This window comes from Sinohyriopsis cumingii, chromosome 5, assembly GCF_028554795.1.
Source record: "Sinohyriopsis cumingii isolate HCF-2022 chromosome 5, ASM2855479v2, whole genome shotgun sequence".
Classification (NCBI taxonomy): domain Eukaryota; kingdom Metazoa; phylum Mollusca; class Bivalvia; order Unionida; family Unionidae; genus Sinohyriopsis; species Sinohyriopsis cumingii.
Window position 1 is genome coordinate 154,764,501 of NC_142965.1, and position 24,408 is coordinate 154,788,908.

The window sequence follows — 24,408 nt, forward strand, 5'->3', positions numbered from 1 at the left end:
GGGATAGCTCCACCGCAGGAATTTATCAACTATGTCACGCCGTACAAAGTCGGACACAGAGTGCCAATCTGGTATCAACGCTACCAACACAAACACTAACCGATCCACCAATATGAGGCCATGAAGCAATTGCTGTACTTGACTCTATCAGCGAAGCCATCGTTGTCACCTCACAAACTTGTGCACAATTATCAAGTCAACAGCTTGAAAAATCATTGATTTAGATCAGAAAGAAAAGAATAATGGTAGATATTTACGGAAGATCCCGCGGTGATACTAACTAAGAGTAAACAAAAGTTCGACGAAATAGATTTGTCAAATTACGCGACTAAAGACGAACTCGCTGATATCATGAACCTCTCTGGGGTCGGCCGAGATGAGGTTGTTGTTCTTCAGGATAAATAAGGCGTTTTAAAAACGAGCAATATCAAATGGAATGATATGAGTCGTAGAGTTATCATTGCTACCACAAGCAGTTCACCAATAACGTATAAGCGGTGTCTTCGGGATTCTCGACATGGTCACAGCAAAATAATAACATCAAACATACCGCGGAAGTCACTGGTGTGTACAGGCTGTCTGTGTTCAGCGCTGCAAAATTTAGTATATGCACCACATAACTCTGGCGGCACTCAACCGATAAGTTTTTCGGGGTTGTGTCTGTTGTGTTAAATAATGGAAACGAAGAGACATTTATACTGGAAGCAGCTGATAAGAAATTATCCGCGACATCTTACAGGTGGTGTCTAGAATTTGTTGCTGAAACGCCTCAATTGGTTACTGTGTAAGGTATAACAACAGTCTAGCAGGCTCGGGAGTGCGTGTTTAGTGGAGGACGACACAGTACACGAATCTTAATTCTACAGATGGCACAGCCACCTATGTGAGCTCCTAGATTGTCAAACCACTGTCATACAGGCTCAATAGAGCGTGTTTCCAGTAAGGACGGCACAGTACATAAATCTTAATTCTAGAGACGGCACAATCTCCATGTGAAACCCCTAGATTGTCAAATAACAGTCTAGCAGGTTCAGGAAGATATATTTACAGTAAACCCTAATTCTAAGGACGTCATAGTACATATAGTATTTACAGTAAAGACGGTACAATACATAGAGTACATATAGTATTTACAGTATTTACAGTAAAGACGGCACAATACATATAGTATTTACAATTAATTAAGGACGACACAATATAAATCGTATCTAAAATCAGCACAACATACAAGGGAGCCATTCTCTACATTCAACAAATGTTTACACACCCTTCCTCGAAATCAACCCCGGGAGAGTGCAAAAGAATAGCCATCACGTGGTGACATTGCGGAGTGTGTGATTGTCTGTTGTGTTTCAATGCGGAGGCTGGGCACCCGATTCTATGTAGAAAACCACGAAATATTCGCAACCATCGACAGTTGACAGCCATGGGATTCGATCGCCACACCTCGAGTGTCAGAGTTCTATACTTTAGCAATGAGTTACGGAGACATCTGACAAACATATGTTTCAGAAATTATTATAAACTTACCTTTGGTGGATTGCAAGAAAATAATAGTTATTACAACTTGACTTTAGTTCTGCATATACAAATTCAGAAAACAATACTCTATTATAAACTTTTTTCTACTTGACAAGTTGAAAAGTTTGTTGTTTTCTGGATAACATATATACTTGAAAATGATTCAGGAAATGTTATGGCTGCTCGTTGTTTGTTTTTATTATTGACAATCTCTGAAAAAATACAGATGAACCAGGAAACCGGAATTATTCATTAAAACGAGAATATTGTTTCTTACAAAAACTCTATTTATCTTAAATAAACGATTACACCTACCTGTACTGACAGTCCTTGATAGAAAATAACGGAAACAACTGTCAGCGCTTCAAGTAGATACTATAGTTTGTACTTCCTTGTGTAACACGCTCGACAGACCGTAGTTATTTACTTCTGCGTTTGTCAAATTAACATTACAGTATTACAGACTTTTTTTTTTTTCAACTGTTAGATTTTGTAACTTTAGGAATACATAACCTCCGGAGTGTAGCTACGGAGAGGGACACGAGAGAGAATTAACCACAAAAATTATTTATTTACAAATATTCTGGAATTTATTCCCGTTGATAAAATCAGGGACAACGTCAAGGGAACAAAGATAACTCTATCAACCGCGTTATATATCCTTGTTTTTATCAAGGATTGGTATCTAATACAAACGGGAGGTATTAAAATGAAATCCAGCTTTCTTACTTGTATGAAAAGGCAAATTTGGTTATTTTATCTGCTACACTTCGTACTGAAGGTATGCAGATACCGAAATACTTGGCAGCTGCATTCATCGATTGAAATATTATTTCTTCACCGGTATCAATATTGTTGGATTTATCTGCTCTCCTCCTAAATTGTTTTCATACTACCCAGTATTTCTGAATAAACAGTTTTTGCCCTTTGTTATAGCTTGAAGGTTGTGTAAAAAGTTATTTTTGGGATCTGAGTCAATATGGTCAATCACAAGACTGTCTTTGATCACCCCAAAGTGACATCCGTACACAAACCTATGAAGTAATACTCTTTCCTCCAGCGTTGAATCTAAGGTAACCAGTATTATAAGCAGTATTAAACTGGTTTTTTTTTAGTCGACAGTATCCGATTAAACCATCACGAGATGCTTCATAATTCTTGATACTAGGATGTTGACAAATTCATTTTGCTCCATTTACATATAATATAATTTGTCTAAATTATAATTTGTTTTCAAATCTATCTATATAATCTTCAGGGTTTCTTATAACCTTATCAAGGTCCTTGACAACGTCAGGGTTGTTATTATTTTATCATAATAAAAAAACAGAAATAATGAGGACTTTGTATAGAGCCTAATCTTTAGAAGCTCTAAGTGCTTTACAACATTAGACAACATATATACAATAAAAACGTATAATTATATGATTACAAAAAACAAACACCATGAAATCAGAAAACATAAAAAAACATGCTGAGAATATTTAAGGTAGGAAACATTATTAGGTCTTCAAGTTTGTTCTTCCAGTCGAAATATGTGAGTTTTGAGAGCACTCTTGAATGGGATCACTGTTTTTTGTGTTTAATTTCAGTGGGCAATTCATTCCACGTTGCTGCGCCCTGTTATGCAAAATAACGCTTATTGTTCTCTGTATCTTTTATCACCACCACGCATACACAACTTCATTTTCCCTCTAACTCCAACACCACATCTTAAACTTGGTTTTGGACCAATTCTCCCCCTCTTCGCACGCTTTGCAAATGCTGTCCGCAGAATTCATTTATGCAAGATTTTTTTTATAAGGGGTTTAAGACCCTACCATCAACCACTTGCATTGATTCCTTATTTGAGTTATCATATACATAATATTTTTTATTTAAATACTTGTCTGAAATATAATATGGAAGAGTTTGACAGATTATCTACAATCAAGCCTTGGAAAACTTCGTTTCCTGAATCCAGAATCGATCTTGATAGAATAACTCCTGACTTGCGGGGGCTAACTCTGGCTGATCCGACCAATAATCTGATTAATAATATTCCGAATGCTAAAAAAGAATTTCGTGATGATGGGGCATCCCACACATGGTCGACGTTCAAGGTCATATTTGATGATAAATTCATTGACGACGCTACAATGAACGAAGAGCGGGCGAAACAGATTATTGGTTATCTCAACGATCAAAGATATTTTTTTTCTTCAGAATAAGGTTTATTGTGCTAGCAGAAACAGTTTCCGCTGAGTGGATTATTCGTGACAACATGATCATGTTTTTCATAATGGAAAAACCGCTGTGCTAAGTAAAACTTAAAAGTCAGGAATGTTGACTGGTATTGACAGACCATATTACGCTCGAGCGTTTCTTATGACCGCGGTTATTCATGGAAGTTATCGGCTAAATAATAACCCCAACATTAATGATCTTGCTCCAATGAGCTTTTCAAAGCTGAATTTGTAGCCGAACGAGTAATCGAACATTTTTAGAAAAGCGATACGTGGAAAGGGGTTAACAGATCTAGGACGTGAAAAAAATAAACAAATGGGCTGAATTAGTCAAGGACGCCGGATCTACAATGAATGATATCGTTAAGTTAGAAGAAACTCTAAAATTCCAAAAATAGTAGAAACGATAACTGGTGAGATTTTATACTATTCGAAACATTATTTATAAAAAGGGAGCTCCAATAAATAGTATTGATCATACCTCGCATGCGTGGACAACAACAATAATATTATTTCCACGAGATCGAACTGTAAGATTTTACCCCCCAGAGAACTATGGGAGGAGAAATGTGTTTGATTTTATTCACGAAATAAGTAAAAACGATCCTGTATCAGTATGGCTATTCAAGAGTTCCGATGATGAAATATATGATCAATTTGTAGGACCTAACGGCGAAAGATATCGTAAAGAATTTCTTCATGAAGAAATGAAAAATCTTGAGCAGAAATTTTCAACAGAGAATAGTGAACAATTACTAAATAATTGTTTTACAGTTCCGTCAGTTGCAGCTCACTTTGCAAGAGAGAAAAATTCGTGGAATCCAACACGATTTGAATTTCTCGAAGACGTGCAGCTAAGCTGCTGTGAATATGGTGGATTGTGGAATACCGAATATGACTACGAAGATGTTATCTCGGTTGATATGGTTGCGTGTTATCCGGGAAGTTTTCTTGGTTACGGAGAGTGATCTGGATATTTTTTTTTTTTAAATTTGGACACCCCGCAAACGAAATGACCAGAGTATCGATAAATGGACCACTACCTGATTTTACTCTGATCGGATTTGCTCGTATCGTATCATTCGAGTTTGCTAAAGGTCCTAATCTGATCTGTTATGTATGGTTTGGTAGGCACGTTTCAGAAAAAAACTCTGGGCACCAATAGTCAACGGCGTCGCTAGGGTTGGTGTCATCCATTGCGGTAAACTCATGGTGTCACCCCTTCAGACTGAAATCCGACTAGACCGAGCAGTGTGTGCTCTGTAAAATTTGCAATTTTTCATTTTGGTGTCACCCCTCTGAGATGGTGCGGTCCGCACCCCCCGCACCCCCTTAGCGACGCAACTGCCAATAGTTTTATTAGAATATATGCCTGATTGTAAAATACTAATATCGTTGATCGTAAATGAGGCTATTATGTCATATCGGAAGCTGACAGAGGTTTAGTTACCACCACCTGATGATGCTAAAACCGCAAAAGATCTCGGTAGAAGAATAATCGGTAAATTCACTCAAGGTGGAGCATATGATCATAAACGACATTATGCACGATTAATTCTGGATGATGCTCAATATGATTTTATTATCGCCGAAGAGAAATATATTTATAAGTCGAGAAAACGCCTACTTGTCTAACGGAACACGATTAGGTACAATTGTTGGTTATATTGATGGTGAGTCACCTCAGTTTACTCATTTAAGATCTTCAATGCTCGCTTATGTTTCTATAACTTTGTTATCGATGATAAATAGATTTCCTACCACTGTGGTCAGAGTTGCTACGGATTCATTCTATATCGAAAAAAATATACAGAACTACTGACACAATTTACTGATCATGGTGCATTATGGGGCAAATGGAGAATAAAACAATATTTTGGTGTATGATTAATATGTGTAATATGATTTATAGAGTATACGGCTCGGCCTTACTTCAGATTTCCACTTGTAAAAAAAAATTGCTTGCTGCGCTTAGTCATTTTCATTTTCTCGACTTCAGAGGTAAAAAAATAATAATATTAAAATCAAAAACAAAAGAACAAAAAACTACCCCCCCCCCAACACAATGATGGCTGACTTGGTCATTTTCACTTTCTCGACTTCACAGGTATAACCCACCCACCCCAATAAAGAAACACCCCCACCCCCCAACACAAAACAACTTCTTATGTTACATTTATATATTTGGTTATTCATTAATTGCACTTTCAGGGTATTGGTATAACTTATTCTAGCAAAATTAGCGTTCCCTATTTTAAGAACTGTTAATAATTGTGTTCTTAAGACTAATTCATTCTTTTTTTATTTTGAGCACACTGGAGCATGTTTTGGTTAACTCCGTGCTTAGATGATGTACACTTTCCACAAGTACAATATCCAAAGACATTTCAACCCTAGCACATGCAAGTAACATAGAGGTATGCCTACATTCTCCTCATTGTGCTTGTTGCAAATGCAAACAACTTCACCTTACACTTGTCACTCTCTACAAAGTTCACACTATCTATAGAACGCCACCACTATCGTTCCACTCGGAAGTAACACAGTGCGAAGCTATGAGACTTAGGTGCAAAAGCCACGATATATTCCGATTAATTGTACAAATTCTCGCGAGGGCTGACTCTTACCTGGGCCAGCTTGTTTCCAAGGTACACCGGTTTGCAAAATGGCGTATATGGATGACTCTTTTGCTTCTCTGAAAGAAGTGAAGCGGATGCAGTTTGGTATCCTCAGTCCAGAAGAAATTGTAGGTTAATTTGTTGTGATATGTTACATGACATGACAAATCCATGATTTTCGAGTCCTTATGTCATTATTATCTTCATCACTACATTAGCTGTATTCGGTGACTTCCTCGTAAACGAAATGCCGTAAATGTTTCAACGTGTGTGACAGACTGGCTCCTCGTTTGTTATATATTTTATAATGAGGTAATGAAATATATAAGTGAGAAAAATTATATCGTCCCAGCGACAATGCCACTTTTATCACCACAGTGGTAATATCACTTTTGAACTACTTTCGTTTTCCATATAGGATGTAGATATGCCCGTAGCCATGTTCTTCAAACCTGTATTTGCCACATTTATGCTTATTTTAGTGTTTCTCTCTCTCTCTCTCTCTCTCTCTCTCTCTCTCTCTCTCTCTCTCTCTCTTATTTCTAAAAAGAAACCTCAGATACTGTCAGCAGACATGTAAATAAACTGCCTTTCTAGCACTTGTCAGATCTGATTTAGCATGTGGTTGTGCTGTCTGAGATCCATACTACATTAAGGATGTTGATAGAATCGAGAAGGCTCAACACTCAGCAGCAATATATATACCTGGTTATGAAAGTTGCAGTAATTGTTTATTCGTTTGTTTCTAAGCCTCTATTCAGGAAATATAAATAAACTATGACAAATAAAACAATGTGTGTACCACAACATAAAAGATTCTTGTATTTTCACAGCAAATGGTGTGATTGCTCAAACATGTGTATTCACATGTAAGTTTAAATATTATTCATGTGCAAGTCTGAATAGTATTCACATGCAAGTTTGAATAGGATTCACGTGTAAGTCTAAATCAGATTCACGTGCAAGTCTTACTATTATTCATGTGAACATCTGAATAGTATTCACATGCAAGTCAGAATTGTATTCCCATGCAGGTCTAACTATTATTCACGTGCATGTCGGAATTGTATTCATGTGCAAGTCAGAATGGTATCCAATTGCAAGTCGGAATTGTATTCATGTGCAAGTCAGAATGGTATCCACATGCAAGTCAGAATTGTATTCACGTGCAAGTCAGAATGGTATTCACATGCAAGTCAGAATGGTATTCACATGCAAGTCGGAATTGTATTCATGTGCAAGTCAGAATGGTATCCACATGCAAGTCAGAATTGTATCCACATGCAAGTCAGAATTATATTCACATGCAAGTCAGAATTGTATTAATGTGCAAGTCAGAATGGTATTCACATGCAAGTCAGAATTGTATTCACATGCAAGTCAGAATAGTATCCACATGCAAGTCAGAATTGTAAATGGTATTCACATGCAAGTCAGAATGGTAACTCACGTGCAAGTCAGAATGATATCCACATGCAAGTCAGACTTGTATTCACATTTGAGTCAGAATGGTATTCACATGCAAGTCAGAATGGTATTCACATGCAAGTCAGAACTGTATTCATGTGCAAGTCAAAATGGTATTCACATGCAAGTCAGAATTGTATTCATGTGCAAGTCAAAATGGTATTCACATGCAAGTCAGAATTGTATTCACATGCAAGTCAGAATGGTATTCACATGCAGGTCAGAATTGTATTCATGTGCAAGTCAGAATGGTATTCACATGCAAGTCGGAATTGTATTCATGTGCAAGTCAGAATGGTATCCACATGCAAGTCAGAATTGTATCCACATGCAAGTCAGAATTATATTCACATGCAAGTCAGAATTGTATTCACATGCAAGCCAGAATGGTATTCATGTGCAAGTCAGAATGGTATCCACATGCAAGTCAGACTTGTATTCACATACGAGTCAGAATGGTATTCACATGCAAGTCAGAATGGTATCCACATGCAAGTCAGAATTATATTCACATGCAAGTCAAAATGGTATTCACATGCAAGTCAGAATGGTATTCACATGCAAGTCAGAATTGTATTCATGTGCAAGTCAAAATGGTATTCACATGCAAGTCAGAATTGTATTCATGTGCAAGTCAAAATGGTATTCACATGCAAGTCAGAATTGTATTCACGTGCAAGTCAGAATGGTATTCACATGCAGGTCAGAATTGTATTCACGTGCAAGTCAGAATGGTATTCACATGCAAGTCAGAATTGTATTCATGTGCAAGTGAAAATGGTATTCACGGGGCAAGTCAGAATGGTATTCACATGCAAGTCGGAATTGTATTCACGTGCAAGTCAGAATAGATTCACTTGCAAGTCAGAATAGTATTTACTTGCAAGTCGGAATATAATTCACTTGTAAGTTGGAATAGTATTCATTTGTAAGTCAGAACAGAATTCAGATGACATGGGATCAAATAACAATGTAGAAATGTTTTATTAATGAATAAGACTGTTGCATAATATTTCAGATTCAAGCAGAATTCAAGAGAAAGAATTTTTTAAAAAAATCTCTGTTCCTTAAGAAAATTGTTAAAGTTGCAGCCAGTTTTTGCGATATTGGGTCATGAAACCTGTTAAATTTTCTACTGACAATGCTAGAGCAGCAGCCAATTTTGGGTGACTGGCATCATGAAACCTGTCAGATTTCCTGCTGACCATCTTAGATAGCAGCCAGGTTGCTGAGGTCATGAAACATGTCAGATTTCCTGCAGATAGAGTACTAGCCAGTTTTTGGAGATCATGAAACCAGTCATTTTTGGAGATCATGAAACCAGTCATTTTTGGAGATCATTAAACCAGTCATTTTTGGAGATCATGAAACCAGTCAAATTTTCTACTAATATTGTAAATTTTAAAAACAAAGCATGTATCATTACATTTATAAATTAGTAACCTAACTTTCTAATTATTTTGTGAAGTGTCATGACTTTGACATGAGTTTCCTGTGACCTCTTAATTTCTAATATATTTTTTTCTTTTTTAATAAGTAAGTTAATTTTTTTCTGATTCCTCGGTCACTGACTCTTTTGGAGAATTGTTAGCTTGGTCTGGGTCTCAAATTGGCTGTGTCTTAACAAATATGGAAGTGAAATTACACAAATTATGATGTAATTGTCTTTGTTTATGAATGTTGTTAAATTCATGTGTATTTTAATTTAAGTATGTGTGCAAAAAATATACTTGAATAAAGATTTTGGTTTGATTTTGTGCTTTGTGGCACAACAACACAAGTAGGTTATTTAGTGCTTAGGCAATCAGAGTAAAGTGTCTTGCTGACACAGGATGGTCCAATGATAGGATTCAAACCCACTACCTTTTGGTTGTGAGTCTGACATGCTAATGACTGAACCACTGCAGCTTTCTTGAACTTGATAAAGACCAGAAAATGAAATCGGTTTTATATTCTTTAACCCATTAAATGCAGACACCGTTCAATCCTTTCATTATCATTTCAATTTCAAATTTAAGAAAATGATATTGTTACAACTCTGTGGTCTTATACTGAGTGATATATAAAGCAAAATCAAGAAGTTTAGTAAAAATTTAAAAAATAATTTATTTATTTAATTCATTAAATGAAAATGGATCACATTTCCCATTCACATGCCATCCTAAATTGCCTGTCATGGATTATATTTTCCGCTCTCATGCCATCCTAAATTACCTGTTATCATCATATTTCCCATTCACATGCCATCCTAAATTACCTGTCATGGATCATAATTCCCATCCACATGCCATTGTAAATTACCTGTCATGGATCATATTTCCCATATCCTAAATTACCTGTCATGGTCCATATTTCACATTCATAGGTCATTCTAAATTACCTGTTATATATCGTTAATACTGAGTGTTTCATAATCTGAGTCACAATAGTGATCTCCCTTTCTTTTATACTGTATTGATATGAATGCCTGATGATCTGAGATTTATTTGCCTCAGTTGTTTATATAGAGCACTTAACTGCTCAAAGATAAAGCCTGACTTAACTGCTTTAAGATAAAGCCTGACTTGACTGGTTAAAGGTAAAGCATGATTTAATGACTTGAATGCTGAAAGATAAAAGCATGGCTTAATGTTTAACTACTGAAAGTAAAGCATGACTTTATGACTTAGTTGCTGAAAGGTAACGCATGACTTAATGTTTATCTGCTGAAAGGTAAAGCACGACTAAATGACTTGACTGCTCAAATATATAGCATGATTTATTTCAAAAATATAGCATGATTTATTTCAAATATATAGCATGATTTATTTCAAATATATAGCATGATTTATTGACTTGGCTGCTCAAGGATAAAGCATGACTTATTGGCGTAGTTGCTGAATGATACAGCATGACTTAATGACTTGACTGTTCATACCGAATTTGACCAATTGATGAAAATAGAATACTGCAGCACTTACCATTAGAAAAGTGCCAATTGTCACCAGAACATTCTGGTCAAAATAATACAAATTTGGACACATGGCATACTACCCATGTGTTTTCATGACTTGTGATAATTGTTGGCCTATTCTGCACATGGCTCTGAAAAAATGTGATACTAATGCATAATGCTTTGGGATTGAAACACATTAATTTGATCTCTTTCTGTCAGCATTCCAGCCAAGAAACTAGGTCCATTTATAGTTGGTTTTACAAAATTCAATGTAACAATAAGACATGTTAACCAAACCAAACTGATCTAGTAAAAAATATTAGTAAAGGTTCAGCAGTTGATAAAAAAAGCTATTATTTTGAAGAGAAACAATCATGAATAGGATGTAAGGTGTTTACAACGTCTCATTTATAGAAAAAAATTGCTAAAGAATTTAGAAACAGACTATAAACCCAGGAATTTCTTGAGAAGCAGCAAGTTGACATATTGGATAGCAGGCAATAAAGTAGCCGTTGGACATCTTCTATGTTTTAAATAATGTATTAATTTTATGATTCTAAAAGAGAAATATTAAATAGGTTTTTCTGGGTTACAAGTTCAAGAAGGTCATTGAGTGGGTCCTCATGTTGGCATTTAGAAATCACATTTTCATAGACATTCAGAGTAGAAATGTGTTATTTTTGTTCACTTTATGAATATCCCCTTCCTTAATTAGACATTGAGAGTAGAAATGTGTTATTTTTCTTCACTTTATGAATATCCCTTTCCTTAATTAGACATTCAGAGTAGAAATGTGTTATTTTTGTTCATTTTATGAATATCCCTTTCCTTAACTAGACATTCAGAGTAGAAATGTGTTATCTTTGTTCCTTTATGAATATCACTTTCCTTAATTAGCCATTCAGAATAGAAATGTGTTATTTTTGTTCACTTTATGAATATCACTTTCTTTAATTAGACATTCAGAGTTGAAATGTGTTATTTTGTTCCTTTATGAATATCACTTTCCTTAATTAGACATTCAGAGTCGAAATGTGTTATATTGTTCCTTTATGAATATCACTTTCCTTAATTAGACATTCAGAGTAGAAATGTGTTATTTTTTGTTCACTTTATGAATATCACTTTCCTTAATTAGACATTCAGTGTAGAAATGTGTTATTTGTGTTCCCTTTGTGAATATCACCTTCCTTAATTAGACATTCAGAGTAGAAATGTATTTTTGTTCCCTTTATGACTATCACTTTCCTTAAATAGACATTCAGAATAGAAATGTATTTTTGTTCCCTTTATCAGTATCACTTTCCTTAATTAGACATTCAGAGTAGAAATGTGTTTTTTTTGTTCCCTTTATGAATATCACTTTCCTTAATTAGACATTCAGAGTAGAAATGTGTTATTTTTGTTCACTTTATGAATATCACTTTCCTTAATTAGACATTCAGAGTAGAAATGTGTTATTTTTTGTTCACTTTATGAATATCACTTTCCTTAATTAGACATTCAGAGTCGAAATGTGTTATATTTTGTTCATTTTATGAATATCACTTTCCTTAACTAGACATTTAGAGTAGAAATGTGTTATTTTTGTTCCTTTATGAATATCACTTTTCTTAATTAGACATTCAGAGTAGAAATGTGTTATTTTTATTCACTTTATGAATATCACTTTCCTTAATTAGACATTCAGAGTAGAAATGTGTTATTTTTGTTCACTTTATGAATATCCCTTTCCTTAATTAGACATTCAGAGTAGAAATGTGTTATTTTTTTTTCATTTTATGAATATCACTTTCCTTAACTAGACATTCAGAGTAGAAATGTGTTATTTTTGTTCCTTTATGAATATCACTTTTCTTAATTAGCCATTCAGAGTAGAAATGTGTTATTTTTGTTCACTTTATGAATATCACTTTCCTTAATTAGACATTCAGAGTAGAAATGTGTTATTTTTGTTAATTTTATGAATATATCACCTTCCTTAACTAGACATTCAGAGTAGAAATGTGTTATTTTTGTTCCTTTATGAATATCACTTTCCTTAAATAGACATTCAGAGTAGAAATGTGTTATTTTTGTTCCTTTATGAATATCACCTTCCTTAATTAGACATTCAGAGTAGAAATGTGTTATTTTTTGTTCACTTTATGATTATCGCTTTCCTTAATTAGACATTCAGAGTAGAAATGTGTTATTTTTGTTCACTTTATGAATATCACTTTCCTTAATTAGACATTCAGAGTAGAAATGTGTTATTTTTTGTTCACTTTATGAATATCACTTTCCTTAATTAGACATTCAGAGTAGAAATGTGTTATATTTTGTTCATTTTATGAATATCACTTTCCTTAATTAGACATTCAGAGTAGAAATGTGTTATTTTTGTTCCTTTATGAATATCACTTTCCTTAATTAGACATTCAGAGTAGAAATGTGTTATTTTTGTTCACTTTATGAATATCACTTTCCTTAATTAGACATTCAGAGTAGAAATGTTATTTTTGTTCACTTTATGAATATCCCTTTCCTTAATTAGACATTCAGAGTAGAAATGTGTTACTTTTTGTTCATTTTATGAATATCACTTTCCTTAACTAGACATTCAGAGTAGAAATGTGTTATTTTTTGTTCATTTTATGAATATCACTTTCCTTAACTAGACATTCAGAGTAGAAATGTGTTATTTTTGTTCCCTTTATGAATATCACTTTCCTTAATTAGACATTCAGAGTAGAAATGTGTTATTTTTGTTCCTTTATGAATGTCACTTTCCTTAATTAGACATTCAGAGTAGAAATGTGTTATTTTTGTTCACTTTATGAATATCACTTTCCTTAATTAGACATTCAGAGTCGAAATGTTTTATTTTGTTCCTTTATGAATATCTCTTTCCTTAATTAGACATTCAGAGTAGAAATGTGTTATTTTTTCTTCACTTTATGAATATCACTTTCCTTAATTATACATTCAGTGTAGAAATGTGTTATTTGTGTTCCCTTTATGAATATCACTTTCCTTAATTAGACATTCAGAGTAGAAATGTATTTTTGTTCCCTTTATGAATATCACTTTCCTTAATTAGACATTCAGAGTAGAAATGTGTTATTTTTGTTCCCTTTATGAATATCACTTTCCTTATTTAGACATTCAGAGTAGAAATGTATTTTTGTTCCCTTTATGAATATCACTTTCCTTAATTAGACATTCAGAGTAGAAATGTGTTATTTTTGTTCCCTTTATGAATATCACTTTCCTTAATTAGACACTCAGAGTAGAAATGTGTTATTTTTGTTCCCTTTATGAATATCACTTTCCTTGATTAGACATTTAGAGTAGAAATTTTTTATTTTTTGTTCACTTTATGAATATCACTTTCCTTAACTGGACATTCAGAGTAGAAATGTGTTATTTTTGTTCCTTTATGAATATCACTTTCCTTAATTAGACATTCAGAGTAGAAATGTGTTATTTTTTGTTCATTTTATGAATATCACTTTCCTTAACTAGACATTCAGAGTAGAAATGTGTTATTTTTGTTCCTTTATAAATATCACTTTTCTTAATTAGCCATTCAGAGTAGAAATGTGTTATTTTTATTCACTTTATGAATATCACTTTCCTTAATTAGACATTCAGAGTAGAAATGTGTTATTTTTGTTAATTTTATGAATATATCACCTTCCTTAACTAGACATTCAGAGTAGAAATGTGTTATTTTTGTTCCTTTATGAATATCGCTTTCCTTAAATAGACATTCAGAGTAGAAATGTGTTATTTTTGTTCCTTTATGAATTTCACTTTCCTTAATTAGACATTCAGAGTAGAAATGTGTTATTTTTGTTCACTTTATGAATATCACTTTCCTTAATTAGACATTCAGAGTCGAAATGTGTTATTTTGTTCCTTTATGAATATCTCTTTCCTTAATTAGACATTCAGAGTAGAAATGTGTTATTTTTTGTTCACTTTATGAATATCACTTTCCTTAATTATACATTCCGTGTAGAAATGTGTTATTTGTGTTCCCTTTATGAATATCACTTTCCTTAATTAGACATTCAGAGTAGAAATGTATTTTTGTTCCCTTTATGAATATCACTTTCCTTAATTAGACATTCAGAGTAGAAATGTGTTATTTTTGTTCCCTTTATGAATATCACTTTCCTTAATTAGAGATTCAGAGTAGAAATGTATTTTTGTTCCCTTTATGAATATCACTTTCCTTAATTAGAGATTCAGAGTAGAAATGTGTTATTTTTGTTCCCTTTATGAATATCACTTTCCTTAATTAGACACTCAGAGTAGAAATGTGTTATTTTTGTTCCCTTTATGAATATCACTTTCCTTGATTAGACATTTAGAGTAGAAATGTGTTATTTTTTTTTCACTTTAAGAATATCACTTTCCTTAATTAGACATTCAGAGTAGAAATGTGTTATTTTTTGTTCATTTTATGAATATCACTTTCCTTAACTGGACATTCAGAGTAGAAATGTGTTATTTTTGTTCCTTTATGAATATCACTTTCCTTAATTAGACATTCAGAGTAGAAATGTGTTATTTTTGTTCATTTTTTGAATATCACCTTCCTTAACTAGAGATTCAGAGTAGAAATGTGTTATTTTTGTTCCTTTATGAATATCACTTTCCTTAATTAGACATTCAGAGTAGAAATGTGTTATTTTTGTTCTTTTATGAATATCACTTTCCTTAATTAGACATTTAGAGTAGAAATGTGTTATTTTTGTTCATTTTATGAATATCACTTTCCTTAATTAGACATTCAGAGTAGAAATGTGTTATTTTTTGTTCACTTTATTAATATCTCTTTCCTTAATTAGACATTCAGTGTAGAAATGTGTTATTTTTGTTCACTTTATTAATATCTCTTTCCTTAATTAGACATTCAGTGTAGAAATGTGTTATTTTTGTTCACTTTATGAATATCACTTTCCTTAATTAGACATTCAGAGTAGAAATGTATTTTTGTTCCCTTTATGAATATCACTTTCCTTATATAGACATTCAGAGTAGAAATGTGTTTTTTTTTGTCCCCTTTATGAATATCACTTTCCTTAATTAGACATTCAGAGTAGAAATGTGTTATTTTTGTTCACTTTATGAATATCACTTTCCTTAATTAGACATTCAGAGTAGAAATGTGTTATTTTTTGTTCACTTTATGAATATCACTTTCCTTAATTAGACATTTAGAGTAGAAATGTGTTATTTTTGTTCCTTTATGAATATCACTTTCCTTAATTAGACATTCAGAGTAGAAATGTGTTATTTTTATTCACTTTATGAATATCACTTTCCTTAATTAGACATTCAGAGTAGAAATGTGTTATTTTTGTTCACTTTATGAATATCCCTTTCCTTAATTAGACATTCAGAGTAGAAATGTGTTATTTTTTGTTCATTTTATGAATATCACTTTCCTTAACTAGACATTCAGAGTAGAAATGTGTTATTTTTGTTCCTTTATGAATATCACTTTTCTTAATTAGCCATTCAGAGTAGAAATGTGTTATTTTTGTTCACTTTATGAATATCACTTTCCTTAATTAGACATTCAGAGTAGAAATGTGTTATTTTTGTTAATTTTATGAATATATCACCTTCCTTAACTAGACATTCAGAGTAGAAATGTGTTATTTTTGTTCCTTTATGAATATCACTTTCCTTAAATAGATATTCAGAGTAGAAATGTGTTATTTTTGTTCCTTTATGAATATCACCTTCCTTAATTAGACATTCAGAGTAGAAATGTGTTATTTTTTGTTCACTTTATGATTATCGCTTTCCTTAATTAGACATTCAGAGTAGAAATGTGTTATTTTTGTTCACTTTATGAATATCACTTTCCTTAATTAGACATTCAGAGTAGAAATGTGTTATTTTTTGTTCACTTTATGAATATCACTTTCCTTAATTAGACATTCAGAGTAGAAATGTGTTATATTTTGTTCATTTTATGAATATCACTTTCCTTAACTAGACATTCAGAGTAGAAATGTGTTATTTTTGTTCCTTTATGAATATCACTTTCCTTAATTAGACATTCAGAGTAGAAATGTGTTATTTTTGTTCACTTTATGAATATCACTTTCCTTAATTAGACATTCAGAGTAGAAATGTGTTATTTTTGTTCACTTTATGAATATCCCTTTCCTTAATTAGACATTCAGAGTAGAAATGTGTTGCTTTTTGTTCATTTTATGAATATCACTTTCCTTAACTAGACATTCAGAGTAGAAATGTGTTATTTTTTGTTCATTTTATGAATATCACTTTCCTTAACTAGACATTCAGAGTAGAAATGTGTTATTTTTGTTCCCTTTATGAATATCACTTTCCTTAATTAGACATTCAGAGTAGAAATGTGTTATTTTTGTTCCTTTATGAATGTCACTTTCCTTAATTAGACATTCAGAGTAGAAATGTGTTATTTTTGTTCACTTTATGAATATCACTTTCCTTAATTAGACATTCAGAGTCGAAATGTTTTATTTTGTTCCTTTATGAATATCTCTTTCCTTAACTAGACATTCAGAGTAGAAATGTGTTATTTTTTCTTCACTTTATGAATATCACTTTCCTTAGTTATACATTCAGTGTAGAAATGTGTTATTTGTGTTCCCTTTATGAATATCACTTTCCTTAATTACTCATTCAGAGTAGAAATGTATTTTTGTTCCCTTTATGAATATCACTTTCCTTGATAAGACATTTAGAGTAGAAATTTTTTATTTTTTGTTCACTTTATGAATATCACTTTCCTTAAATAGACATTCAGATTAGAAATGTGTTATTTTTGTTCACTTTATGAATATCACTTTCCTTAATTAGACATTTAGAGTAGAAATGTGTTATTTTTTGTTCATTTTATGAATATCACTTTCCTTAACTAGACATTCAGAGTAGAAATGTGTTATTTTTGTTCCTTTATGAATATCACTTTCCTTAATTAGACATTCAGAGTAGAAATGTGTTATTTTTGTTCATTTTTTGAATATCACCTTCCTTAACTAGACATTCAGAGTAGAAATGTGTTATTTTTGTTCCTTTATGAATATCACTTTCCTTAATTAGACATTCAGAGTAGAAATGTGTTATTTTTGTACACTTTATGAATATCACTTTCCTTAATTAGACATTCAGAGTAGAAATGTGTTATTTTTGTTCACTTTATGAATATCCCTTTCCTTAATTAGACATTCAGAGTAGAAATGTGTTATTTTTTGTTCATTTTATGAATATCACTTTCCTTAACTAAACATTCAGAGTAGAAATGTGTTATTTTTGTTCCTTTATAAATATCACTTTTCTTAATTAGCCATTCAGAGTAGAAATGTGTTATTTTTGTTCACTTTATGAATATCACTTTCCTTAATTAGACATTCAGAGTAGAAATGTGTTATTTTTGTTAATTTTATGAATATATCACCTTCCTTAACTAGACATTCAGAGCAGAAATGTGTTATTTTTGTTCCTTTATGAATATCACTTTCCTTAAATAGACATTCTGAGTAGAAATGTGTTATTTTTGTTCCTTTATGAATATCACCTTCCTTAATTAGACATTCAGAGTAGAAATGTGTTATTTTTTGTTCACTTTATGATTATCACTTTCCTTAATTAGACATTCAGAGTAGAAATGTGTTATTTTTGTTCACTTTATGAATATCACTTTCCTTAATTAGACATTCAGAGTAGAAATGTGTTATTTTTTGTTCACTTTATGAATATCACTTTCCTTAATTAGACATTCAGAGTAGAAATGTGTTATATTTTGTTCATTTTATGAATATCACTTTCCTTAACTAGACATTCAGAGTAGAAATGTGTTATTTTTGTTCCTTTATGAATATCACTTTCCTTAATTAGACGTTCAGAGTAGAGATGTGTTATTTTTGTTCACTTTATGAATATCACTTTCCTTAATTAGACATTGAGAGTAGAAATGTGTTATTTTTGTTCACTTTATGAATATCCCTTTCCTTAATTAGACATTCAGAGTAGAAATGTGTTATTTTTTGTTCATTTTATGAATATCACTTTCCTTAACTAGACATTCAGAGTAGAAATGTGTTATTTTTGTTCCTTTATGAATATCACTTTCCTTAATTAGCCATTCAGAGTAGAAATGTGTTATTTTTATTCACTTTATTAATATCACTTTCCTTAATTAGACATTCAGAGTAGAAATGTGTTATTTTTGTTCCTTTATGAATGTCACCTTCCTTAATTAGACATTCAGAGTAGAAATGTTATTTTTTGTTCACTTTATGATTATCACTTTCCTTAATTAGACATTCAGAGTAGAAATGTGTTATTTTTGTTCCTTTATGAATATCACTTTCCTTAATTAGACATTCAGAGTAGAAATGTGTTATTTTTGTTCACTTTATGAATATCACTTTCCTTAATTAGACATTCAGAGTCGAAATGTGTTATTTTGTTCCTTTATGAATATCTCTTTCCTTAATTAGACATTCAGAGTAGAAATGTGTTATTTTTTGTTCACTTTATGAATATCACTTTCCTTAATTATACATTCAGTGTAGAAATGTGTTATTTGTGTTCCCTTTATGAATATCACTTTCCTTAATTAGACATTCAGAGTAGAAATGTATTTTTGTTCCCTTTATGAATATCACTTTCCTTAATTAGACATTCAGAGTAGAAATGTGTTATTTTTGTTCCCTTTATGAATATCACTTTCCTTTATTAGACATTCAGAGTAGAAATGTATTTTTGTTCCCTTTATGAATATCACTTTCCTTAATTAGAGATTCAGAGTAGAAATGTGTTATTTTTGTTCCCTTTATGAATATCACTTTCCTTAATTAGACACTCAGAGTAGAAATGTGTTATTTTTGTTCCCTTTATGAATATCACTTTCCTTGATTAGACATTTAGAGTAGAAATGTGTTATTTTTTTTTCACTTTATGAATATCACTTTCCTTAATTAGACATTCAGAGTAGAAATGTGTTATTTTTTGTTCATTTTATGAATATCACTTTCCTTAACTGGACATTCAGAGTAGAAATGTGTTATTTTTGTTCCTTTATGAATATCACTTTCCTTAATTAGACATTCAGAGTAGAAATGTGTTATTTTTGTTCATTTTTTGAATATCACCTTCCTTAACTAGACATTCAGAGTAGAAATGTGTTATTTTTGTTCCTTTATGAATATCACTTTCCTTAATTAGACATTCAGAGTAGAAATGTGTTATTTTTGTTCTTTTATGAATATCACTTTCCTTAATTAGACATTCAGAGTAGAAATGTGTTATTTTTGTTCATTTTATGGATATCACTTTCCTTAATTAGACATTCAGAGTAGAAATGTGTTATTTTTTGTTCACTTTATTAATATCTCTTTCCTTAATTAGACATTCAGTGTAGAAATGTGTTATTTTTGTTCACTTTATGAATATCACTTTCCTTAATTAGACATTCAGAGTAGAAATGTATTTTTGTTCCCTTTATGAATATCACTTTCCTTAAATAGACATTCAGAATAGAAATGTATTTTTGTTCCCTTTATCAATATCACTTTCCTTAATTAGACATTCTGAGTAGAAATGTGTTATTTTTGTTCACTTTATGAATATCACTTTCCTTAATTAGACATTCAGAGTAGAAAGGTGTTATTTTTTGTTCACTTTATGAATATCACTTTCCTTAATTAGACATTCAGAGTAGAAATGTGTTATATTTTGTTCATTTTATGAATATCACTTTCCTTAACTAGACATTCAGAGTAGAAATGTGTTATTTTTGTTCCTTTATGAATATCACTTTCCTTAATTAGACATTCAGAGTAGAAATGTGTTATTTTTGTTCACTTTATGAATATCACTTTCCTTAATTAGACATTCAGAGTAGAAATGTGTTATTTTTGTTCACTTTATGAATATCCCTTTCCTTAATTAGACATTCAGAGTAGAAATGTGTTACTTTTTATTCATTTTATGAATATCACTTTCCTTAACTAGACATTCAGAGTAGAAATGTGTTATTTTTTGTTCATTTTATGAATATCACTTTCCTTAACTAGACATTCAGAGTAGAAATGTGTTATTTTTGTTCCCTTTATGAATATCACTTTCCTTAATTAGACATTCAGAGTAGAAATGTGTTATTTTTGTTCCTTTATGAATGTCACTTTCCTTAATTAGACATTCAGAGTAGAAATGTGTTATTTTTGTTCACTTTATGAATATCACTTTCCTTAATTAGACATTCAGAGTCGAAATGTTTTATTTTGTTCCTTTATGAATATCTCTTTCCTTAATTAGACATTCAGAGTAGAAATGTGTTATTTTTTCTTCACTTTATGAATATCACTTTCCTTAATTATACATTCAGTGTAGAAATGTGTTATTTGTGTTCCCTTTATGAATATCGCTTTCCTTAATTAGACATTCAGAGTAGAAATGTGTTATTTTTGTTCCCTTTATGAATATCACTTTCCTTATTTAGACATTCAGAGTAGAAATGTATTTTTGTTCCCTTTATGAATATCACTTTCCTTAATTAGACATTCAGAGTAGAAATGTGTTATTTTTGTTTCCTTTATGAATATCACTTTCCTTAATTAGACACTCAGAGTAGAAATGTGTTATTTTTGTTCCCTTTATGAATATCACTTTCCTTGATTAGACATTTAGAGTAGAAATTTTTTATTTTTTGTTCACTTTATGAATATCACTTTCCTTAATTAGACATTCAGAGTAGAAATGTGTTATTTTTGTTCATTTTTTGAATATCACCTTCCTTAACTAGACATTCAGAGTAGAAATGTGTTATTTTTGTTCCTTTATGAATATCACTTTCCTTAATTAGACATTCAGAGTAGAAATGTGTTATTTTTGTTCACTTTATGAATATCACTTTCCTTAATTAGACATTCAGAGTAGAAATGTGTTATTTTTGTTCACTTTATGAATATCCCTTTCCTTAATTAGACATTCAGAGTAGAAATGTGTTATTTTTTGTTCATTTTATGAATATCACTTTCCTTAACTAGACATTCAGAGTAGAAATGTGTTATTTTTGTTCCTTTATAAATATCACTTTTCTTAATTAGCCATTCAGAGTAGAAATGTGTTATTTTTGTTCACTTTATGAATATCACTTTCCTTAATTAGACATTCAGAGTAGAAATGTGTTATTTTTGTTAATTTTATGAATATATCACCTTCCTTAACTAGACATTCAGAGTAGAAATGTGTTATTTTTGTTCCTTTATGAATATCACTTTCCTTAAATAGACATTCAGAGTAGAAATGTGTTATTTTTGTTCCTTTATGAATATCACCTTCCTTAATTAGACATTCAGAGTAGAAATGTGTTATTTTTTGTTCACTTTATGATTATCACTTTCCTTAATTAGACATTCAGAGTAGAAATGTGTTATTTTTGTTCACTTTATGAATATCACTTTCCTTAATTAGACATTCAGAGTAGAAATGTGTTATTTTTTGTTGACTTTATGAATATCACTTTCCTTAATTAGACATTCAGAGTAGAAATGTGTTATATTTTGTTCATTTTATGAATATCACTTTCCTTACCTAGACATTCAGAGTAGAAATGTGTTATTTTTGTTCCTTTATGAATATCACTTTCCTTAATTAGACATTCAGAGTAGAAATGTGTTTTTTTTGTTCACTTTATGAATATCACTTTCCTTAATTAGACATTGAGAGTAGAAATGTGTTATTTTTGTTCACTTTATGAATATCCCTTTCCTTAATTAGACATTCAGAGTAGAAATGTGTTATTTTTTGTTCATTTTATAAATATCACTTTCCTTAACTAGACATTCAGAGTAGAAATGTGTTATTTTTGTTCCTTTATGAATATCACTTTCCTTAATTAGACATTCAGAGTAGAAATGTGTTATTTTTGTTCACTTTATGAATATCACTTTCCCTAATTAGACATTCAGAGTAGAAATGTGTTATTTTTGTTCACTTTATGAATATCCCTTTCCTTAATTAGACATTCAGAGTAGAAATGTGTTATTTTTTGTTCATTTTATGAATATCACTTTCCTTAACTAGACATTCAGAGTAGAAATGTGTTATTTTTGTTCCTTTATAAATATCACTTTTCTTAATTAGCCATTCAGAGTAGAAATGTGTTATTTTTGTTCACTTTATGAATATCACTTTCCTTAATTAGACATTCAGAGTAGAAATGTGCTATTTTTGTTAATTTTATGAATATATCACCTTCCTTAACTAGACATTCAGAGTAGAAATGTGTTATTTTTGTTCCTTTATGAATATCACTTTCCTTAAATAGACATTCAGAGTAGAAATGTGTTATTTTTGTTCCTTTATGAATATCACCTTCCTTAATTAGACATTCAGAGTAGAAATGTGTTATTTTTTGTTCACTTTATGATTATCACTTTCCTTAATTAGACATTCAGAGTAGAAATGTGTTATTTTTGTTCACTTTATGAATATCACTTTCCTTAATTAGACATTCAGAGTAGAAATGTGTTATTTTTTGTTCACTTTATGAATATCACTTTCCTTAATTAGACATTCAGAGTAGAAATGTGTTATATTTTTTTTTCATTTTATGAATATCACTTTCCTTAACTAGACATTCAGAGTAGAAATGTGTTATTTTTGTTCCTGTATGAATATCACTTTCCTTAATTAGACATTCAGAGTAGAAATGTGTTATTTTTGTTCACTTTATGAATATCACTTTCCTTAATTAGACATTGAGAGTAGAAATGTGTTATTTTTGTTCACTTTATGAATATCCCTTTCCTTAATTAGACATTCAGAGTAGAAATGTGTTATTTTTTGTTCATTTTATGAATATCACTTTCCTTAACTAGACATTCAGAGTAGAAATGTGTTATTTTTGTTCCTTTATGAATATCACTTTCCTTAATTAGCCATTCAGAGTAGAAATGTGTTATTTTTATTCACTTTATGAATATCACTTTCCTTAATTAGACATTCAGGGTAGAAATGTGTTTTTTTTGTTAATTTTATGAATATATCACCTTCCTTAATGAGACATTCAGAGTAGAAATGTGTTATTTTTGTTCCTTTATGAATATCACTTTCCTTAATTAGCCATTCAGAGTAGAAATGTGTTATTTTTATTCACTTTATGAATATCACTTTCCTTAATTAGACATTCAGGGTAGAAATGTGTTTTTTTTGTTAATTTTATGAATATATCACCTTCCTTAATGAGACATTCAGAGTAGAAATGTGTTATTTTTGTTCCTTTATGAATATCACTTTCCTTAATTAGACATTCAGAGTAGAAATGTGTTATTTTTGTTCCTTTATGAATGTCACCTTCCTTAATTAGACATTCGGAGTAGAAATGTGTTATTTTTTGTTCACTTTATGATTATCACTTTCCTTAATTAGACATTCAGAGTAGAAATGTGTTATTTTTGTTCCTTTATGAATATCACTTTCCTTAATTAGACATTCAGAGTAGAAATGTGTTTTTTTTGTTCACTTTATGAATATCACTTTCCTTAATTAGACATTCAAAGTCGAAATGTGTTATTTTGTTCCTTTATGAATATCTCTTTCCTTAATTAGACATTCAGAGTAGAAATGTGTTATTTTTTGT

At 31.0% G+C, this 24,408-nt stretch overlaps 1 pseudogene across 1 annotated transcript in view; it reads left to right on the forward strand.

The window, feature by feature from the left end:
• Positions 1–6,368: 6,368 nt before the first annotated feature.
• LOC149800501 (DNA-directed RNA polymerase II subunit RPB1-like) overlaps positions 6,369–24,408 on the forward strand; it is a 271,243-nt pseudogene continuing 253,203 nt past the window's right edge. Inside the window, exon 1 of the transcript XR_016421394.1 lies at positions 6,369–6,492. The product of XR_016421394.1 is annotated as a DNA-directed RNA polymerase II subunit RPB1-like (transcript). The remainder of the gene's footprint in view (positions 6,493–24,408) is intronic.